The sequence below is a fragment of the Pinus tabuliformis genome, chromosome 7 (assembly GCF_031772625.1).
Source record: "Pinus tabuliformis cultivar Carrire ecotype Pingquan chromosome 7, CPIR1, whole genome shotgun sequence".
Classification (NCBI taxonomy): domain Eukaryota; kingdom Viridiplantae; phylum Streptophyta; class Pinopsida; order Pinales; family Pinaceae; genus Pinus; species Pinus tabuliformis.
In genome coordinates, this window is record NC_142293.1 from 972,042,600 (window position 1) to 972,063,336 (window position 20,737).

Sequence of the window (20,737 nt, forward strand, 5' to 3'; positions counted from 1 at the left end):
AAATATTTAGAAGGATATCTATGTCACTTAGCATATGATAGGTAGAGACAATGGGTCAAATGGCTTCCCTTGGAAAAATGGCAGTACAACACATCCTTCCATACTTCATCATCCTCCATCCATTACATCACCCTTGAAATGTACTTTTCTAACTTACAATCTGATGGTCACGATATGCTCTAGACATGAAGTGATCCAATGGTTCATTCTCTCCTTGGTATTAACGACACTTGATCCATGGATTAACACTTGATCGGTACATGATCTCTATTTAAAGAGCATGGAGGGTCATTTGTAGGGTGACCGTTCATGAGATAAGCTTATGTAAATTTTCTTTCTTTTATTAATAAATTTCCTGAAGTGGCCATGTCGGTTCACGTCATGGATTGTTTCCCTCTTTGAGGGTTTTAACCACATCAAGAATACTAGTGTACTCATCTGTGATCTATTTTTGAGTGGTGTCCTTCGGTGTTCTATCTGAGGAATTTACCATGTAAATTCCTACAATTGCTACTACATTTAAGATAATTTTCCTCCAAGTGATATTTCTGTAGTTCTCGACAAGTGTAGTGGTGAAAGTGTGAAACCAACCCCTATAAATAATGATAACCAATTTTTCTTTTTTAAACCTTTATGAATATGATACGATACGCTTCTCACTCATCTATAAGGTAAAATCTAACCACATAAGTAATATTCTCTTGATGTTGGTGTTGATGTCCGAAAAAAGAATGAACATATTTGATTACATAGGGGATTTCAATATGTAATAGGCAATAACAAATGGTTTTCTACAATAGAGAAATAACATTATGTTGGAAACAACACCAAGATTGAAAATGATTCACCATTATGATCATAACGACTAGTTATATATCCCAGTCATTGAATATTAGCTAGGATGTTATATATGAATCCTATTAAATGAAAAATATGAAGTTAATATGGATCAATAATAGTCCCATTGCACATGAAAATGTATATGAAGAGCCTTGAAAAATGACATGAAAAGTTAGCTATGTCACTAGTTTCAAAGCCATTAGAAATTTCATAGCTATGTTATTACTTCCCATATCACAACATTTTGAGTTTTTCAAACATAATATTATTTGTGGGGAAGTCATAGCAAGGTTTACTAAGTTAAGTTTTCTTTGGTAGTGATCGACCCGCCAACATGTCAGGGAATCTCCCTAATAAGAAGTCCTAACTAGATCTTAGACCGTTTGGAGTAGGAGTCCTAGCAGTGGGTAGTAAAGATATGCCTAGACTGCGATAGTGCACAGAGGTAAAAAGAAATATCCTTGTTGGAAGCAATTTTGTGACCTTGCAGTGAGTCAAGAGAGATGCATGCGGAGGTTCTAACACACAGAGGTGAAAAGGAAGTGTGCCCCTTGCAAGCCTATAATAGTACGTAACCTGAAAGGAACACATGAGCTTAATGACATCACAAACTGGAAAGTAGAATAGTCGTCAATCCAAAGTGATGAGTTAAATCAACAACACACTTCAATGAGATTCATACAATCACACATGGAATAGTCCATACATAAATGTTTAAGTTAAAACTGCATACGTTGCTAAAGTAACTAGAATAGTTGAACTACAATAACAACATATGCATGAAACATGTTGGCTTTGTAATATTATATTTATGAAACAATGGCAGGGAAACCTATGTAGTTTTCTAGAGTAGGACAGGATCGGGCTGCAGGGAGCTACTAGTCAAAACTGCGCAATGTTGGGAGACAATTCGGAACAAGCAGTAGGGGCTTCTAGACATAACTGCACAGATTTTGGGATGATTGAAAAGCGAGGGAGAAGGGCAGGTGCCAGTCAAAACTATGTAATTTTCTGAGGGAGAGAAGAGCACACCATCATGGGGCCTACCTGTTAGATCTGCGTAATTTCTCAGTACAGTGCAGCGACATGTAATACGGACATGTCCCACATTTCTACGCAGTTAATACAGGCAATACAAGGCGAGCAGCTGGAAAATTTTAGCGCAATTTTGGGGATCAGTGGAGCCCTGGGTCAGAACTCACTTCAGTTTTTCCAATTGACCAAAGAAAAGGTTGATGTGTGATCTTTACAGGAAGCGAAGACTGGATTGGATTTCGGGAAAACTTCTACATTGTTCTAGGAGATAGTCAGCTAACGCATTTCCATAATTGTGTAGTGCAATATACTCGGAGGATAGCCTCAAGCTCTACGTAGTTTGGCAGCAGTGCAGGACCACTGAGAGCTAAGACAATGCAATGCAGCTCATTCGGGGTCTAGTTGAATGAGGGTTGTTCGGTCGATGGATTTTTAGGAAAGATGACTACGTGTGAGATAAATTGAACTTGTGCATACACGACATTGTGATTACACACTTAGCATAACTCGACAACAAGACACCTAAAACCAAAAAGACAAACATGTCAAAGCATGACCCTCTGTGGGACTGTTTAATGGTGAAAATGACAAGTGCAAACCTGGGATAGACTTTAGGATGACCGTGATGAAAGTTGCGCGAAAGTGCTTACAAATTTTTGTGTGAGTGCGATGGGTGTTCACATAGCTAAGGAAACTGAAACACACAAATACAAACCTATGAAAACACTAGAACTAGATCACAAGCATGACATAATAATTGACATGCGAAAGACGATAGTTGGTTCAACAAGAAAAAATGAAGGAAGACACATAGGGGAGACATATGGAATTCCTTTCAGTGCTTGCAAACATGCATGTTATTGAAGACATAATGATATGAAAACAACAAGTAGTCCCTCAAGCTACACTAAGAGATGTACTTCAAAATATGTATTTTACTTACCATGCATACCCTCGAGATGATATGCATCCGGCGAAGTTTGCATGAGGTCTCGACCTTTTATCATAACTTGGTTTCTTGGTCCTTCTCCTCAACTACTTACGATTGATGTAGCATGTCACCTTTTCCTGTAGTCACTGAGAAATAGATCAACGTAGATTCAGCAGACACTGACCATTGCCCAGATGATCTGTGTAGTTTTCGAAAGAAAGGTTGGGCTGCTCTATGCAATTTCTTGGAGAAAGGTTGTTGGATAGTTAGGAAAACACTACATATTTTTTTATATAAAAAACACTACTACGAGATGAGGTCCTAGGCATACACCTCTGCACAATTTTGGAGTGCAGTGCAGCCTAAGAAGTTGAGGGAGAAAACTGTGCATTTTCTGATGACAGGACACCTTTGTGGGATGGGTTTGTGGGAGGACATCTCTGCACATTTTCTGAATGTAGGAAAGGTAGACTGCCCTGTCGATTTTTTGAGAGCAGTGCTGGTTGCCTGTCTGCTCTTCTCATTTCTGGAGAGAAGTGGTGGCTGTATGACTACTCTACGCATTTCTAGAGAGAAATCCTAGATTGGATTTCGGGAAAACTTCTACATTATTCTAGGAGATAGTCAGCTAACGCATTTCCATAATTGTGTAGTGCAATATACTTGGAGGATAGCCTCAAGCTCTACGTAGTTTGGCAGCAGTGCAGGACCACTAAGAGCTAAGACAATGCAATGCAGCTCAGTTGGGGTCTAGTTGAATGAGGGTTGTTCGGTCGATGGATTTTTAGGAAAGATGACTACGTGTGAGATAAATTGAACTTGTGCATAAACGACATTGTGATTACACACTTAGCATAACTCGACAACAAGACACCTAAAACCAAAAAGACAAACATGTCAAAGCATGACCCTCTGTGGGACTGTTTAATGGTGAAAATGACAAGTGCAAACTTGGGATAGACTTTAGGATGACCGTGATGAAAGTTGCGCGAAAGTGCTTACAAATTTTTGTGTGAGTGTGATGGGTGTTCACATAGCTAAGGAAACTGAAACACACACATACAAACCTATGAAAACACCAGAACTAGATCACAAGCATGACATAATAATTGACATGCGAAAGACGATAGTTGGTTCAACAAGAAAAAATGAAGGAAGACACATAGGGGAGACATATGGAATGCCTTTCAGTGCTTGCAAACATGCATGTTATTGAAGACATAATGATATGACAACAACAAGTAGTCCCTCAAGCTACACTAAGAGATGTACTTCAAAATATGTATTTTACTTACCATGCATACCCTCGAGATGATATGCATCCGACAAAGTTTGCATGAGGTCTCGACCTTTTATCATAACTTGGTTTCTTGGTCCTTCTCCTCAACTACTTACGATTGATGTAGCATGTCACCTTTTCCTGTAGTCACTGAGAAATAGATCAACGTAGATTCAGCAGACACTGACCATTGCCCAAATGATCTGTGTAGTTTTCGAAAGAAAGGTTGGGCTGCTCTATTCAATTTCTTGGAGAAAGGTTGTTGGATAGTTAGGAAAACACTGCATATTTTTTTATATGAAAAACACTACTACGAGATGAGGTCCTAGGCATACACCTCTGCACAATTTCGGAGTGCAGTGTAGCCTAAGAAGTTGAGGGAGAAAACTATGCATTTTCTGATGACAGGACACCGTTGTGGGATGGGTTTGTGGGAGGACATTTCTGCACATTTTCTGAATGTAGGAAAGGTAGACTGCCCTGTCGATTTTTTGAGAGCAGTGCTGGTTGCCTGTCTGCTCTTCTCATTTCTGGAGAGAAGTGGTGGCTGTATGACTGCTCTACGCATTTCTAGAGAGAAATCCTACAGTTTCTAAAGATAGTGGGTTTCGGTTGGGGAAGGACATTGGAGGAAACCGCTACATAGTTTTGGATGCCAAGGGAGGTTGGCGTCTCTGCACATTGTGTAGTTCCAACAAGCAAGGGAAAAATCTTGAGGGTTGCAAAAGTGAAGAGTGAAGTTTTGAAAACCTAGATGAGGTTAGGTTGCTTAGGAAATTGGTTAAGCGTGAGATGAGTGAAACTAATGTAGACAGTGAGAGAACTTGACTATGATCACACATGAACACTTAGTGATACAACATAGACCATTCATAACATAAAAGACATACTCTGCTTGATGCAACAACCTTTGTGACAAGAGTGTGTAAAATGAGTGTGAAACTGTCTATGTAATGAGAATGACCCATACGTACAAGATTTCCCCTTGAAGTAGAACAACATTCCCCTTTCATGGCAAACAATAATCCCCATGCCCAAAGATGACACATACTGCATAAAGATGAGAACGTGAACAAATCTTAAGATCAAGTACAGGGCTTGAGATCATCAGCTTACCAATAAGTGACCAAGGAATGATTGATAACAGGATCCACAGTAGGCTCCCAAATTTGCATGCAAGCAAAAATTTTGGATGGTGGTTATAGCTGCTACTATAGTTTCCAACATACAATCAATAGTAGTATATTTTTATAAACTCTCATGAAAGAGTAAAGAAAGAAATTATTGTGGATGTCAAATTAAGGATGACCTAACCATGCAAGTAATTTTTTTGGTTACTTAAATGGACTTCAACATATTGACTTACATCTTGTACAACAATCTTGAAAATCAATGATAATTGACTCTATGAAAGAACCTTTGGATACACTTTAATAAAATGATTGTTATACAAGGAAAAATAATAGATAGTTATGATCATAGTTGGGTCTAAAGAGGAAGATTGTAGATGCATGGAACTAGATGTGAAGTTAAGAATAACTTGTTGAATAGTGTTGATGTTATTTTAAATCTTAATATACTTTTTTTTTATCATAAATTAAATTTTGGTGTTTTCATTATGTTCCATTATTGTGCCAAGTGCATTGAAATTAATCTATGCCATTAATCTATGTCCCATGATAGTATTAAAAATGTAATAAGCCATTAATTCAATCTCATATTAATTCTTGTTTTATTATGGCTTGGTAATATATGCTTCATTTCCCAATGACAAAGAATCTGTGGCATATTTGTTGAATTAAGTTGGTGATTCCTTTTGGTATCGAGGCAAGTGCCATCTAGTATACTGGTATATCCTCTAGTACTGATTTAATTAGAATTAATCTGCGTGATCTAGATAGCCATGTCTATTGCTAGATGTTGATGCACCCTTCAATTTTTGCAATGAGCCAAGTCCAGTCTCCTATGCGGTAATCATTTAATTTGAGTCTGAATCCAAGATACTTGAGTCCAGCCTCCATGTCTAGTCTTGTGAATTGAAATTGTTGTAGTGCATGTCTTTGTTCATTTAGTAAACAACACACATGCATAATGGTTGATTTTTTGTAATTGGGCATCATTCTTGTAGCCTTAAAAAACATGGACAAAATATGCTTGAAACAAGTGGTGTCCCGAATAGATCCATCTAAAAGTATTTGTACATCATCAAAAAATAAAAGATGCATTATATAGGATACATATGTCATCTTGACCCCACTAAAATACCCGGATTATCGAGCATTGGATATGAGCCCACTTAATCCTTCCATGGTGAAAAGGAATAAGAGAGGTGATAAAGGACACCAATGTCTATATGATGCAACCCCATTGATGAGTATGCTATATGATGCAGATGTGAAACAACACATAATCCATTTTATGAAAGAATGTGGAAAGCCAATATGGGTAAGTATAAGTTGTAGGTATGTCCAGCATGCTCCATGAAATTCTTTTGAAAGGTCAATCTTAAGAATGATGCTATAATTGTTCTTTCTCTTTATGGAATGTAGCTCTTCTTGTGCAGTACCATTGGATTCATGGATCTGTCTATGATTGAGGAATGAAAATTTCTCCTTGGATATCTACCTGGATAATATGGGCTTGATGCAGATATCAATGATCTTAGATATTAGTTTTTTATATGCAATTTCATAAGGAGATAGGTCGATAGTCGTGAAAATTCAGGGGGTTATCATCTCTGGGTATGAGTGCTATAAATTTAGAATTAAACCCCTCGTGCATCCTCCCTAATATTTTGCAATCCTCGATAACCATGAGGAGATCTACTCCAATATGGTAAAAAAAGGTAAGGTAGAATTCAATTGGGTACCCATCTGGTCCATGACTTTTATCTTTTTTGAACCACTTCTGCACAGCTTCAATCTACCCTAGCGTGATCAGCTTGTTTAGTTTCTCCACCTCCTCTTCCTCCACAAATTGAGGCATTGTTCCAACAGTGTCTAGTACTTCTGTAATGGTATCTTCTCATGGATCTCTAAACATTTGGGAGAAATGTCTAGTGCCCATATCTGTAAGCTCACTAAATGTGTTGGCCTCCCTGCTATTATGATCTCTTAAACTCCATATCGTATTGATTAATTTCCTCCTCGTGGAACATTTTTGGAAGAATTTTGTGTTTTCATCGATAACCTTTAGCCAAATAGCTCTGCTCTTTAATGCCAAGTCTCCTCTTTCTATCTAAAGAGTTTAATACTATTTGCTTCCATCCTCATAAGTTGTTCCTTCCATTCATATGATATATAACCTGAATTTCTAGTGCCCTCCATCTCCTTAATTTCTTCTTCAATTTTTAGTATTGTAGCATCATCTCTTATATTTTTCTCTTTTGCCCATAATATAGTATTGTGCTCGATCCAGGATAAATTACTCGATATGACCATGGCTGGTGAGGAGTAGTTATCTTGGCCATAGTGAATCCAAGATTCCTTTACAATATTATGTAATTTTGATTCCTCCTTGAGGCCGAGTTAAATTTTAAAGGAGATTTTGGCTTACAATTGGAATTTATGACTTCAAAAAATATAGGGAAGTGATGAGATATTCCCCCTGATCCCACCCACTATCTAAATCTATCAAAAAGATCCACGAGTATTACTTTAATGATAAATCGATCCACCTTTGGGCCTGTGCATCCTCGCCTATTCTCCTATTTCGTAAGGTAGGCAAGATCTTGGCCATGTCTATATTTAAGAGGTTATGTGTATCCAATAGGTGCTCAAAATATTCAGTGAGGGGATCGGGGTGTGCTTGAGCACCCCATGACTCAACATGTCCCAATGAGAAGTTTATATCCTCGCCAATGATGATATTGTCTTTATCCACAAAATATGCAGTCATTAGTTTATCCCAAAATCCCACACGATTATGACACGGTCCATATATATTTATCAAATGGAGTGGGACATCTAGTTCAATAGATGTGATGTCTACACCCAATACACCTTCACTACCCCATATGTTATCAATCTTGATATTTTTATTATTGAAACCGATGGTGCATCGCCATGATCGACCTATCACAACAAGTGTATGGAATGTCCGGCTAAGAAGAATGGTTGTGAGTAAGATGTTGATGGAAATAATACCCTCTCCCAATGTCTCTTGTAGGAAGAGAACATTGATCCTTTCAGATCTGATTAGTCTCTTGTGTGCCAATTTTTTGTCAGAGCTAGCGAGACCCGTGTAGTTGAAAGATAGGTGTTTCATGGGGTAACCGATTTACAGTTGCCTTCTACTCTAAGAACCTAGTCAATGGAAGTTTGTATGTGTGTCGCGCCACCTCAATACCAACCCTCTCGATGGGCTTTGAAATATTTGATTACCTACCCTTGGGAATTTTCTGAGTTTTAGGAGGGGGGTCATCTCGAAGGCCGAAGGTGTGATTTGGCTTGGGGTGGCAAGGGACCAGAGATTGTATCTATGTTGTGAGCTATTGCACAATGTTTCCTCCCATTCAGAATGTAAGGAGGGAAAAACCTCAATTGTATTAGGATCAATAACCATTGCGGTGGGGTAGGGGCGGAGGGAAATGTAAAAGGACATGTGATGGGACTCAAATTGCATGCAAATAAACCCAAAACCGATGCATATATTGATAAATTGGCATATTCAAAATTCAAAATTCAAAATATTACAAGATGTCCAAGGAGAGGATATGAGAGTACTGGAAATTGAACCAGTGCACATTGAATGTGATCGAGTGACCCTTGCATCAGGTGTTTCAGCATCCGCTTGAAGTGGATTCTTCCTAGTCTCTCTCCGGCTCCTCGGGGTTTTCGTTGTTATGTTCTATGCAAGATTCAATGGAGTTCCAATTATGTGAGTGCCCGTTGTCGCTTGTCTTCTAGGGGACTCGATGTGCACATTGGTGATCAACAAATAGTCCTTATACAAGTGACTCACTTCATGGCATCACCTGCACTCGAAAGGTAGCCCTTCATAGTCTAGGATTTGCCATCTAATGAGCTCCCTGAATTGTAAGCAAACACTTTCAACTAACCCTTCTATGGTATCGAGATGTACGAGAATTCTGGCAATGGTAATGGTGCCAGATTCAATGTATGATCTATTGTGGTCTATATATATCCCCAGATCATTCCGAATGCACCTAAATACACCCTTTGACCAATATTGCAGAGGTATACCCAGTAGTTGTACCTTTATATGTCCTGCCCCAATTTTTTTATTTTTCAAGTTCGAATAGTGTCATCCATCACTTAAGTGATATTGGAGTCATTTTTGTGTGAGAGTAATTGGACAACACCTAGTTCACCTCGTGTGGTCTAGCAAATATGAGGGCAAACCATATGCACATCATAGTAAGGACAACCGACAATTGATCTAGGATGTCACCCCATATCTGCAAAGTCTAGCATTTTAACCTAGTCGAGGAGTAGTTACGACCTCTGACTCGGCCGACTATCATCGTTATTTTAGTGTCTGCAACTTTTGCCATACTTATACTCTCTCCAAAAACAAGTAGTCACGCATGTTCCCGCACCTTAGTGAATTGGGATATTTTCCTTCTCGTTGTGTGTGGGTGATATTCTAGGTTATGTTCACTCACCTCATGCTTGTTATCATGAGAATCTGAGACACTCGTTTCTTTTTGTGCTAGTACTTGTTGTGATATGCCTTCGAAGCATCATGATGTGTGAATCGAGTGCTATGGCCGAGAGACCCGTGGGTCAGCCCCTGTGGTGTCTAAAGTGAGCCTTATATTTTCTATGCCAAATGTGGCTGCTTCATGTACAAGTAAACCCTATGCTACCGAAGTTGTCTCCCGAGTACCAGATTTATGATGCACCTCTAGTTCATACTCCCAATACTGGAGCTCGAAAGGAAACAGTATTTTTAGTATTGGTTGTGGTTTTTCATCGTGTAAGGTGTATAGAAACTCTGAAGTGGGTGCAAGGTTCGGTTGATTAAAACCTAGGTTGTTGATGGTGGCCACTTCATCCTCCACCTCGGATATAAATGCCTCAAATTGGACATCCCGTGCATGGTGGTTCTGTGGTGTACAAATTTGTGTTGTATCCATTGAGTCTGATGACAATTCAACCATCTCTTCCTCGAGGCAAATGAAATTTTCAGCTATTCTTGTTCCAATGAATTGTGGAGTGATAAGTTACTATGTGCCTTCGATAATACCCTCGACGAGTGAATATTCTAAGTAGTTATCCAACCGGTTTGTTTCCCTTCCACTGCTTGTTGTCTAGCCTCACCCGCGCCAATAAATGTTAACCCCTTCCACTTAAGAGGTGCCCAAAAGTTGCCATTCATTGTAAGTCATGTTGCCATTTTGACAGTTGACTCATTCCTCCCAAAGGCTCCCTCGCATTTCTAGGGTTTCACCATTTTCACAAGAGTGTTCAAAAATACTAATAATAGTACATGTATAATTTGTATGGCTTGGCTAAGTGCATCTAATTTCATGTTCCCTTTTAACTTAACTTGTTTTATTTCAACATCATAAGCACTAATAAATACTAACCATCTAGATTATCTAGCATTGAAATGAGGGTGATCAAATAGGTGTCTTATTCCACTATGGTCTATCATCAAAATAAATTTCCTACCCACGAGATAGGGATGCTACATATCTAATGCATGCATAATGTTTGTGAGTTCCAAATAATGGGTAACGTAATTTTCTTCATGTTTTTCCAATTTTTGGATTTGTATCTTATCACATGATTATCTTGCATAAGCACTAAACCTCATCCTTCCTTACAGGATTCTGTTCATACTATGAAATATTTGTTTGGGTCTATAATTGTTAGAATTGGAGCATTATTTAAAATATGCTTTAATTGTTGAAATATTTCTTCACATTAAATATACCAAACTAATTTTACTCCTTTACATTGTAAATAACATATAGGATGACCAATTTTTCAAAATCTTTTAATGAATCTACAATAGTATCTTGCAAGTCTCTTAAATGACCTTACATCTATCACATTGTTCAAAGTAGACTAGTTCATAATACCCTTGAAATTTGTCTATAGAAATTGAGATTCCTAGATTAGAAATAACTTGTCCCAAATACTGTATTTGTCCTTTTTAGAAATTACATGTACTAAACTTGGCATTTAAGTGATGTTTACTTAATATCTACAAAACCAATCGAAGATCTTCTTTGTGTTCTTCCTAAGACTTAGAATAAATGATAATATCATGTATAAATACAATATAAACATATCTAAGTATTCTCTAAAGGTGTTATTCATGAGACACTCATGTAGCTAGTGCATTGGTAAGAAAAAATGGTACCGCTATAAATATAAAATTAAACATATCTTGTTGTGAAAGTTGTCTTATAGATATCATCATCTTTGATTTTGACTTGATGATATGTCAATGTCAAGTATATTTTTGAAAAATATTTGTTCTCCTTTACTTAATAGAACAAATAATTAATTTAAGGTAATGGATACTTATTTTCCACTATCATTTTGTTCAACTATTTATAATAATGCACATCCCAAGTGTCTAATACCTTTTCTTTACAAATGGAACTAGTGCTGCACAAGTAAGTACATTTGATATAATGTATCCTTTTTCAAAAGTCCCTACAATTACATTTTTAGCTCCATCAAATCAAGGGTGCTCAGTTTATAATGTGCTTTAGATATAGTTTATTTTAGGCACACACACACACATACACACACATCATCATTTAACCCTTCAAAACATTTAAGCCTTTTCTTATGCCATATCTTAACCAATTCATGTGAATACCTAATTAGTTTTCCTTTTTAAGTATTACATTATGTTTTCATAACTGCAGATATTTGAAGTTATGAATTACATCTATCTTCTAGTGCAATATATAGAGTTTGGATTAGGTTTCAATGAATTAGAGGCCTGGCTTCAGCTAATTGACGCCCACGCCGCCCCCTCTAATTAATAAATAAATAATCACTATCACCTCACCTCTCAGCGCTTAACTCTATCGTTATATGAGGGCTTAATGGATGTACTCTCTCTTTCTTTCTGTTATCCTACTTAGTTTTAAATATATGCACACATATTTAAAATAACTAGTCTTCATGCGGTCCACTATCCCTAATCTTTTTACTTACTTACGTTGTGATTTGAGAAAAAATTATGATTTAAAATAACTACACACTTATCTTTTTATTTTTACTTACGTTGTTGTTGGAAAAATCATTTACAACATCATATTCTTCTTTTGTGTTATACAAACCAATATGATTATGGGAAATCATCCTAAAGCAATGACAGCAAGTAACTCATTTTCTATGGGTAATTGTTTAATGTTTAATTGCATTAATCAAATTAATGGAAATTTTGTTTATAAGTGTGACCCATATTTTACATAGAAATTCTAATGCTTGAACACATCTTTTTATACCTATCAAGCTATGTTGAGGCTATATATAAAATACCTAAAACTTAATTAGTATATAATTATATATGAGAAAGCTACATATCCTCATTTTCATTTAGTTTTACTATATATATATATATATATATATATAAACAAACAAATTGCATTTATTTTTGGAAATAAGATTAAGAACATAAATTTTGTTGGTTGATTATATTTACCTAAGCAAAAAATATGACAACATTTGCATTGTTGATTTCATCTTCTACCATTTAATAATGGATAATTTTTAATCTGCACTAGATTGGAAAAAAAATATACCATAGAGAGGAGATTCATGGCATAGAGAGGAGATTCTCTTTTGATATAAGGCATTATCCTTATGAAAGTATGAAAATTTGTTATTGGACTAAACATCACACTAATTTGTATATTTTTGAGATGTTATGCCAAACAAACAAAGGCACATGAAAATGTATCTAGAAATTGTATCCAAAGCATGTATTCATTTGTAAAATTAATAAAGTCTAATATCCCAGCTACCTAAGGGAATTGGGTAATAGTTTTCTTTTTCTCTTTTTTGGACATGCTTGAAGTTTCAATGAGAGACTTGTTTTAATGGCTTTCGAAAATGGATTTTTCTTTTCTTCGTTCTTTATGTAAGAATAATTTGACCATATTTACTTATGATGTCTAAAGTAACCAACTATATAATTAAAAGTTTTTGTTTTTGAAGTAATGAAAAAATAGATGGTAATCACTCTTCAAGCAGGCATCCAAGGTTGAAAGTTACCATTTCTAAGTAGAAATGAGTTTTTTTTTTAGATTTTTATATAATTTAATAAGGTTAGAAATACACACAAAAATATTCAACATAAAGCAATTTAAAAGCTCAAAAAGGGACTTTTAGAAAGGCAAAGTTCAAAGCTAAGAAATGCCCTATAATTTGTGTAAGGAAAACCCTTGTCATAATATAAATGCAAATTTGAAAAGTGAACCAAAAAAGGAAAGAAAGAAAGAATGGATATAGTTTGAAATAGCATGCAAGTAAATGAAGGATGTTATACCAGATATAAAACCATGAAAAAAATAGATTTATTTATCATTGGCACAAGGACTCAAATTGCCTATAAAACTATGAAAAATATAGGACTAGAAAGAATGTTGTAAATTTTATTTGAAGCCTCCTTAGATTTTAGTTTTCAAGTTTGCATGCCCACACCAATGCCAATAAGATGAAATTGAATTCTCAATATTGCATGTGAGTTGTAATCCTTATCTTTGGGAAATTAATTGAAAGGAAAAGGAAATTAATCTTCAATAAATATGAAATTGCATCCATGAATATATAGGAAAGGGCTAAAAATGATGTCCCACTACCATGGATTATCAATACCGCATGCCCAAAAAAAATTAATTCACTTCATATGGAACTTGTTCTTATGCCATTTTTTTTAATTAATCAAATTAATTAAAAGGAAAAAATGTTGAGTAACTTGTTGGACCTCAGAATTACTCTCTCTTTGACAACTTTTCTCACTTCTTTCTCTTGCTTTTCCATGAAAGAAAGATTCCCATCATTGATAAATGATAGATTTTGTTCCAAGGAAGACATTAAATTATTGACATGCTATACTTTTATGTTTTTGCTATTTTAAATAAGTTTTTGCAAATTAGCTACAGAAGGTAGTCCATTCTGCAACTAACCATGTGTTCAGTAGCCACTCTCATCGTTGAGCAGGTTACATGTGTCAAATGAGGAAACCAGAAACATGGGCATCTATGGAATGGTCATGACATGGATCCTATCCTAGTCACCTAGCCTAGATCGACAAAAAAGCCAGCTCAAGACCACACTCAAAGGTGGAGTCAAACGAAGAAACCTGAGAGAAATAGGACTCTGTGTCCACTCTTTGTGGCTAATTAATAAATCCGACAGTTTTGTTGTAGTAATAACTCAAACCAGCCATCGGTGATAACAATTCATGCAACCATCTTGCTAATTTAAAGTCACGTGTAGCTGATCAACCCTTTACACAGATGTGTTGTAATACGTGCAAACCATCTGTAGCTAAATTCTCTCAAAAGACATTTAAGAATGTTTCTTTAAATATAAGTTGTAAAGAACTAAAGAGTTCGGCTTTCTATATATATATTAAGCTTAGACTTACATATCTGTAATTTTGGAACTTACTTTCCTATTAATAATATGAAGTCGTGTTTGACCAAGTGATCATTTGCAAGAGTATCTTCAGATAGTTAGCAGCTCAACTCAATTAGTTGCAGAAGGCCCCTGCACTGAACGAGGTTTTTCTTTTGCTATTTTTTTTACTGTTCAGTTCATCTTCATTATTTACTTTTAACAGTATTTGTAGTTTAGATTGATTTCTTGTAGTTTTTTTTATTTTAATTATGTTCAGTAGCATAATTTTAGAATTCGATGATGCAGTCTTGTTTCTCCTATATATTTCATAAATGAAACTTGTTTTGTTTTAATTGGGTAAGGTGTAAAAGTAACAAGGATGCATTGTTGATTATTGTACTTACTGTTTGTTTCCTTTGTTATTTATTTCCTAGTTCAAATTGCCAATTCACTGTGTGGATCAACGCTTTTGGTCATCATTTCAACACTGTAGTGATTTAGTTCTCTAAACTATAGAGTACAGTAGGTTGCTTGTTTGCCATCTCGAGAAAGTTGTCTTTCAAAATTGGAGGCTTGTACAACTAAAAGTGATTTAGTTAGTTTTCATTCTCTGTAATTATTTCAATTTTCCTTAGAGCTTCACCTTTTAATTTTGACTTAGGATTAAATGGCACGATAGGACGGGTACTCTCTTTTTCCTTCCTTTAACTTAGATTTTGATTAGTTCACCTTTAGGAAATTCAGACTCAATTTCTCATAATTTAGACTATATATCATTAGAAATCAAGGAAACCCCCAAAACAAAACAATATAAAAATACAAAACAACGAAGTAAGAAGGGTTAACTAGCACATACAGTGCACTACACTTCATCAACTTATGAGCCACGATTGATAATTTATGCAAAGAAATTTAGGAAACTAAACTTAAAAAACATTTTGGCATCATTTCCGGGGAAGTGTAACTAGGTAACTTTGTCTCTTACATTTAAAAAAAAATGATATGCATAGAGAAAGAGACTCTAGGGGTAGATTTATAGCTAGAGGCAGGAGTTTAATTCCTACAAAACCACCCACTCCACCAAGAACAAGAAAAGATACACCTCCACCACAAACTCATACTCCCGGCCATAGAGCTCTTGAAGTTCCAGGAGAAGAAATCCAATGAAAAGAATCACCTATTTCATCTACCAAGTCAGTTTTAGGGGAGAAAATTCTTGAATCTCCAACAGTAGGAGTAGCCTTTTTCACCTCCACATGAGAGCACATTTTAATTGAAGAATTAGGAATACCTGGTGAGGAAGAAGAAGTAGAACCTCTCTCCCATATCCCATTGATTGAAGAACTAAAGGAGAAGAAAGTAACCTTGTAGGTTGAACCCTATACTCACCCTGAAGAAACTGTAATGGTAGAAGAAGGAGAAGATGGAGAATTCACACTGTTTGGAGGAGGGGGTAGAGGAAGAGGTAGAGAAAATTATGGAGGAGGTAGAGGAAATAATGAAGGAGGTAGAGGAAATAGGGAAATAGATAATTCTTTTGGATTCCCTATAGTGGATGAAGAAACAAAAGCCACAATGAAAAATATCTCACCTTCTGTCCTCCCAAACTTCCATGGGTTAAAAAGTGAGGATCCTGAAACATTTTTATTTCAGTTTGAAGTCTTGTACAGAACCTATGACTATCTAGAAGACTCTCAAAAACTTAAGTTGTTCCCTTCAACACTGAAAGGAGCTGCTTTGAAGTGGTTCATTGGGTTAGTCACTCAGTCCATTAGAACATGGAATGACATGAAAAAAATGTTTTTGGATAGGTATTTGGATTATTGCATGCCTACAAATCACAAAGATGAAGTGTTCAAAGTGATGCAAATAGAGGATTAAAACTTAAAGGATTTGATTGAGTTATTCAACTATAATTTGAAGAGAGAAAAGATGGAAAATTTAGATGAAGACACCTTAAAAGCTCTTTTACTAAAATCCACTAGAGATGAATGGATAGATATCCTTAACATGATGGGGAAAGCAGATATCTCTCAACTACCATTAAGTGATATAGGAGAGTTATGTGTTCATCTCTCGAGAGGGAAATCCAAAACTCGGAAAGGACCAAGAGATCCTTCTCTTGTTAGAGTAAATAAGTCTGCAACACGATGAGTGAGTAGGGAAGAAATTGGTAATATGCTTGATGGATTCAAAACAGATATCCTAGGGAGTCTTAGTGAGTAAATAGACACCCTTAAGTTGAAAAACAAGCAGAAAGCATAGGCTGATGCTTTAGCTATTTTGTGTCCAAAATGCAGAAAAAAACATGCTCTAAGAGAATGTCATTTAGATGCAAAAATTATAGAGACTTGTATGATTTTATCAAAGAATCATGAAACGAGGGGTTGTCCTTTGGTTCTAGGTCTTAAGGCTATTTTCCAAGAAGAAACTGTTCCAAATTCAGCAGAGCCTCTTTGTTTTGTCTCTAGAAAACCTTGGCAGGGGCCACAAAATCATGGATTTAACAATCAAATGTATCTTCAGCCCCCACCAAATTGGAAGTCTTTGGAGCAACCTTGGCCTCAACCTCAATCTCAATCTCAACCTTGGCCTCAACCTAAATCTCAATCTCAACCGTGGACACAAGGAATACAAAATCCTTATGGGTGATTTTCTCAATATTATCAATATCCTCCATCATATTAGTATTATCCTCCCCCACACATTCCACAACAAAATCAGCAGCCACAATTTCAAAATCAGAACCCTCAACTTTCATTACCATTTCCACAACAAAACCAAAGTCGTCAACTCTTACTGTCATTTCAGCAGAAACCAAATCAGTTACCTGCCCAACCATTACCAAACCCCAACAATAAAAATCCTCAGAATGCTTACATGGTGGAAGGACAACAATTTCCAACTTATATGATCACTCCTCTAGATCTCAATGATGTTCAACTAAGATCTAATAGGATATTAAAAAAGGAAAGGCCTTTTGTAGTTATTTGGGAACAAGACAATTGTGAGGAAGATTCTCTAGAGCCCAATAAAAGTTTTGAGGGAACATCTCTCCAAAACCAAAATACTGAAAATGAAAAACAGAAAGAACCAGTGAACTCAACTCCTATCATTGAGCAGCCAGTATCTACTTATGCACCTCCTTTTCCTGAAAGACTACAAGTCGATAAAGGAGTAGAAAAGTAGATCATGTTGCCCAATTATGATTTTCTAGATGAATTGAAAAATATCTGTATCAAAATTCCTTTGTTACAAGCAATTAAGGAGATTCCAATCTTAGCTAAAACAATAAAGGAGTTGAGCATAAAGAAACCAGGAAGAAGAGTAAAAGAAACAAAAAGAATTCACCTGGTAGGAAAAATAGCAAATATAACGATGAGAAAAATTGCCATACAAAAATATGTAGATCGAGGAAGTCCAATTGGGAAAAAACATATCAATGGAGTTGAAATTCCAAATACATTGATTGATTTAGGGGCAGCAATAAACATCATGAGCAAACAAACCATGGAACAACTCAAGCTTCCTAATCTTCTTTACACACCTACATTACTGCAATTAGCGGATAGATCTGTAATCAAACTAGATGGAGTGTTGGAAGATATTTCAATATCCTTAGATTCTTAGGAATATCATGTTGATTTTATGATCCTAACCCTGAAGAACAATTGAGGAGGACATCCATTAATACTAGGAAGACCTTGGCTGGCCACAATTGATGCTCTCATTAGCTTAGATCTGGTGATATGTATATTTCTGATGGGAATTCAACAAATAAATTCATTCTATATCCTCCAGTAATAACAATCACAGAAATAGATGACAAAGAATGGATTGATTATGAAAATGACATTCATCCTCTCTCTACTATTTCAGATATTAGTGAAGATAGTCAAATCTTAAATACAATGGAAAAATTTGAATCATCTCAAGAATATGAACATGATCAATTTCAAGAAAAATCCATCATCGAATATTTGTCATCTAGGCAGATGTCTCTTTATTCTATGGAAGAATTTGGTAGCTCTATAATTGAAATCTTTGCAGGGAGAACATTGAACATAAACAATAACTTGGAGAAATTACAAAAGGAAAAGCTAATCAATACATTACAACAACATTTTGCTGCATATATAGGGAATATACTAACATGAAAGGAATTAGTCCTAAGACTTTTATTCATCACATCTACATTGAGGAAAATTGCAGACCTATCAGATAACCTCAGAGAAGAACGAATCCAAATCTTAGGCAAATTGTGAAAGAAGAGCTGCAAAAACTGTTGAATGTAAACTTCATTTACACAATTTCAGACATCCAATGGGTTTCCCCTTTAGTGAATGTGCCTAAAAATAATGGTAAATGGAGGGTGTGCATTGATTACTGAGAATTGAATAAAGCTACCCTTAAAGATCATTTTCCTTTGCCCTTTATAGATCAAGTGTTAAATACATTAGCAGGTAAGAAGTATTTCTCATTTTTGGATGGTTTTAGTGGTTATAATTAGATTCAGGTGGCACCTGAAGATCAAGATAAAACCACGTTTACTTGTCCATGGGGAACTTATGCTTACCGAGTACTTGCTTTTGGGTTATGTAATGCACCTGCAACATTCCAAGGAGTACTACTAGGAATTTTTTCTGATATAATAAATGATTGTGTAGAGGTATATATGGATGATTTTATAGTCTATGGGAATACATTTGAAGAAGCTTTGGAAAATTTGGAAAGAGTTCTTAAAAGATGTAAGGAAGTAAACCTTTCACTAAGCCATAAAAAATGTTTTATAATGTTTACAGAAGGTATTGTTTTAGGGCATCACATTTCAGGAGATGGGATTAAAGTTGATAAATCTAAAGTTGAAATCATCTCTAAATTATCAATTCCAAATTGTCAAAAGGATGTTTGATTTTTTCTAGGATTCACAGGATACTATAGACGGTTTATAGAAAATTTCACTAAAATAGCATCCCCACTCTTCAAATTATTCACCAAGGATTATGAATTCAATTGGAATCCTGACTACCAGTTACCATTTGAGACTTTAAAAACAAAAATTTCTGAAGCACCCATCTTGAGAGGTCCAAATTGTAAACTACCTTTTCACATTTCGGCAGATGCTTTAGATACAGGTCTAGGAGTTGTATTAGGACAAAAGGACTTGATTCCCTATACCATCTACTATACAATTAAGAATTTGACTCACACTAAGTTGAACTATACTGTAACTGAAAAGGAACTTTTAGTTGTTGTTCATGCAATCAACAAGTTCAAACATTATATAACAGGCTATGAAACCTTTGTTCATACAGATCACTCTGCAATTAGATATTTAATGAATCAACCTATTACTAATGGCAAAGTTACAAGATGGCTTTTACTCTTGAAAGAATTCAATATTACTGTTCTAGATAGACCTGGAAAACAAAACACAGTTGCTGATTTCTTGTCCAGAATTCAGAATATCAAAGATGACACTCCTGTTGAAGATAAGTTTCCTGATGAATATCCTTTTCTAGTGACTACTCAAACTCCTTGGTTTGCAGATATTTCTAATTACTTAGTCACATGGAAATTTCCTTCACATTTGTTTCCTAGAGAAAAAAGAAAAATCATTCAGATAAGTGCAAGATACTTATGGATCATTAATGAATTATATAAAAACGGGCCCAGATCTTATGATCAAAAGATGTGTTAGGGAAGATGAAATGCCTGAGATTCTTAAAGCATGTCATGATGAGCCGTGTGGTGGACACTTTTCTAATAAGAGGACAACTTTTAAAATCATTTCTTTAGAATATTATTGTCCATCCATCTTCAAAGATGCCAAAGAATATTTCAGGAGGTGTGACAGCTGCCAGAGGATAGGGAAACGTGCTCCTTCAAATGAAATGCCACTACAAGTTCAGGTACTCATTGAGCCTTCTGAACAATTGGCCTTAGATTTTGTTGGGCCAATTAAACCTTCATATAAGCAAAATAAGTGTATATTGGTATGCACTGATTATGTCACTAAATGGGTAGAGGCCAAAGCATTACCTTTTGCTAATGAAAAATCTTTAGTTAATTTTATTTTTGAGGACATCTTCA